At 38.8% G+C, this 3403-nt stretch overlaps 1 non-coding gene across 1 annotated transcript; it reads right to left on the reverse strand.

Annotated features, from left to right (window-relative positions):
• Positions 1–626: 626 nt before the first annotated feature.
• LOC112101578 lies at positions 627–733 on the reverse strand. The gene has a single exon (XR_002907609.1). It is a non-coding gene; the product is annotated as a small nucleolar RNA R71 (small nucleolar RNA).
• Positions 734–3403: the final 2670 nt, after the last annotated feature.

Here is a 3403-nt window from a genome sequence, read left to right on the forward strand (position 1 = left end):
GGCAGATCAGTACGTGCATGCGCAAAGACGGATCTGTGGTATTCCAATTCGATCCTGAGATTGAAAGGACTGTCAGGAGATTGCTAAGAGAACAAAGAAATTCGAAGACTATTTCAGACATGAATAATTTGCAAGATGAAGGAAATTTAAATCCTCACGGGCCCTTACAACCAGTCAACATTCAAGAAGAACAGAATGAACATGCTAACGGGAGACAGCCAGGCAACAACAATAGTATTTACATGGCTGATGACAGAGACAGAGCCATAAGAGATTATGCTGTGTTAACTCCTCAAGTTGTGCATCTTGGCATTATCAGACCTAAAGTAGACGCTGTAAATTTTGAGTTAAAACCAGTGATGTTCTAAATGTTGCAAACAGTTGGACAATTCAATGGATTGCCAAATGAGGATCCTCATCTTCATCTAAAATTATTCTTGGACGTAAGTGATGCTTTTAAGATTGCTGAAGCAATACAAGATTCCTTAAGGCTAAGGCTCTTCCATTATTCTTTAAGAGATCGAGCAAGAGTATGGTTAAATTCGTTACCATTTGATTCCATCATTACATGGAATGAATTGGTTGATAAATTCCTAATGAAATATTTTCCACCAACAAAAAATGCAAAGTTGCGGAATGAGATTACTTCCTTCCATCAACTGGAAGATGAGAGTTTGTATGAGGCTTGAGAAAGATTCAAGGACTTGCTCAGAAGGTGTCCCCATCATGGTATTGCTTGTTGCATGCAATTGGAAACTTTCTATAATGGGTTAAATCCAAGTACAAGGTTAATGGTGGATGCTTTAGTAAATTGAGCCTTGTTATCCAAATTCTACACAGAAGCTTATGAAATTCTGGAAAGAATTGCTAATAATAATTGCCAGTGGCCTTCAGCCAAGCAACCAGCAGCAAGAGGATCAGCAAGGGTACATAACATTGATGCAATCATAGCTTTATCAGCACAAGTTACTTCATTAACTAATTTGGTAAAAGCCATGACATCTGCTCCAGCAACAGTAAAGCAAGTTACTGCACTTTCTTGTGTATACTGCGGTGAAGAACATGACTTTGATAACTGTCCTGGGAATCCAGCTTCAGTAAACTATGTGGGTAATTTCAATCGACAACCTCAGAACAACCCATATTCTAATACTTACAACCCTGGCTGGAAGCAATACCCAAATTTTTCATGGAGCAATCAAAATTGAAATGCTCCAGCATTCAATGGACAAAATAGAAATACACAGCCACCTGGGTTTCATCAGCAGAATCAAGGGCAAAAGCAAATTAGTCAGGATCCAATCACTTCATTGGAAACACTGATTAAGGAGTATATTGCAAAGAATGAAGCAATTGTGCAGAGTCAAGCTGTATCATTGAGAAATCTGGAGAATCAAATGGGACAACTAGCCACAACAATGAATAGCAGAACTCAAGGAAGCCTATTTAGCAATGTAGAAGTTCCTAGGAGAGAGAGCAAAGAACACTACAAAGTAATTAGTTTGAGATCTGGAAAGAATGTTGATATCCCAGTTGAGGTGACAAAAAATGGGATGGAATGCAATTCAGCACAAAAACCAACTAAAAAGAAAGCCTGTTACAGCAAACTTCTCATCAAGACACTGCTTACATGGGCCAAGCTACAACAACTTCAAAAGAAATTCAACTAGAACATGCTGACAAAGAAGGTGCAACTCCAGTAGACACAACCTGCACCAACTTAAACAAGCAAAGTTTGGTACTTCCTGAATCTAACCAGCAGTTTAAACACCCACCACCTTTCCCACAAAGATTCCAGAAACAAAAACAAAACAAGCAGTTCAGCAAGTTCCTGGAAGTACTGAAGCAACTGCATATAAATATACCTTTTGTGGAAGCCTTGGAACAAATGTCAAATTATGTGAAATTTCTAAAAGATATTTGGCACAAAAAAAAAGGTTGGGAGAGTTTGAAACTGTTGCTTTAACACAAGAAAGCAATCATATGCTCCAAAGTAAACTCCCCACAAAATTGAAAGATCTCGGGAGTTTTACAATACCCTGCTCTATAGGGACCAGGTATGCTGGCAGAGTACTTTGTGACTTAGGGGCTAGTATTAATTTAATGCCATTATCAGTATTTAAGCAGCTTGGAGTAGGGGAATGCAGACCAACAACAGTCACCCTACAATTGGCTGACAGATCTCATGCACACCTTGAAGGAAAAATAGAGGATGTACTGGTGAAAATTGATAAATTCATCTTTCCAGTGGATTTCATTGTACTAGATTTTGAAGCTGATAAAGAGGTACCCATTATACTTGGCAGACCTTTCCTAGCAACTGGAAAGACTCTTATAGATGTTCAGAAAGGAGAGCTCACCATGAGAGTGAATGATCAGCAAGTCACATTCAATGTACTAGAGGCCATGAGAAATCCTGATGAAGTAGAAGACTTCAATTTCTTGAGTGTAGTGGATGTTGTTGTAGCAGACATAATGGAGAGATGCTGCAGTACAACATTTGATAGAATCAATACCTTTGATGATGTAGAAGAGGAAGATGTTGCAGCAATTCAGATAGATTCGATGGAAGAAAAGCAATCTGAGAGGCACACCAGGTTCATTGAGCATCTGAATCTTTCAGACAGGGAAGTAAAAATAACTTTACCATCTATTGAATCACCTCCTAGTCTTAAATTAAAGCTGTCACCTTCACATTTAAAATATGCTTATCTTGGTCAAAATAACACACTCCCTGTAATCATCTCGTCTACTCTGGATGCAGGTCAAGAACAGAGTTTGGTAGTTTTGCTTGGAAAATACAGAAGACCAATTGGATGGAACATGACAGATATAAAGGGGATAAGTCCATGAATTTGCATGCATAAAATCCTGCTAGAAGATTGCTCCAGCAATTCAGTTGAGCACCAGAGAAGGTTAAACCCTATTATGAAAAAAGTAGTGAAGAAGGAAATCATCAAGTGACTGGATGCTGGAATCATATACCCAATATCAGACAGTTCATGGGTGAGCCTAGTTCAATGTGTCCCAAAGAAGGGAGGAATAACAGTAATGGCTAATGAGAAAAATGAGTTTATTCCTACAAGGACAGTAACTGGATGCAGAGTGTGTATGGATTACAGGAAGCTCAACAAAGCCAGAAGGAAAGACCATTTCCCACTTCCGTTCATAGATCAGATACTGGACAGACTTGCTGGACAACAATACTATTGTTTCTTAGATGGGTATTCAGGCTACAACCAGATTACTATTGCTCCAGAGGATCAAGAGAAGACTATATTTACTTGTCCTTATGGAACATTTGCCTTCAGAAGAATGCCATTTGGGTTGTGCAATGCTCCAGCAACTTTTCAGAGGTGCATGATGTCTATATTTTCTAATATGGTGGAACAGACTTTGGAAG

Source organism: Citrus clementina, unplaced genomic scaffold (genome assembly GCF_000493195.1).
Source record: "Citrus clementina cultivar Clemenules unplaced genomic scaffold, Citrus_clementina_v1.0 scaffold_9, whole genome shotgun sequence".
In the NCBI taxonomy this organism is placed as follows: Eukaryota; Viridiplantae; Streptophyta; class Magnoliopsida; order Sapindales; family Rutaceae; genus Citrus; species Citrus x clementina.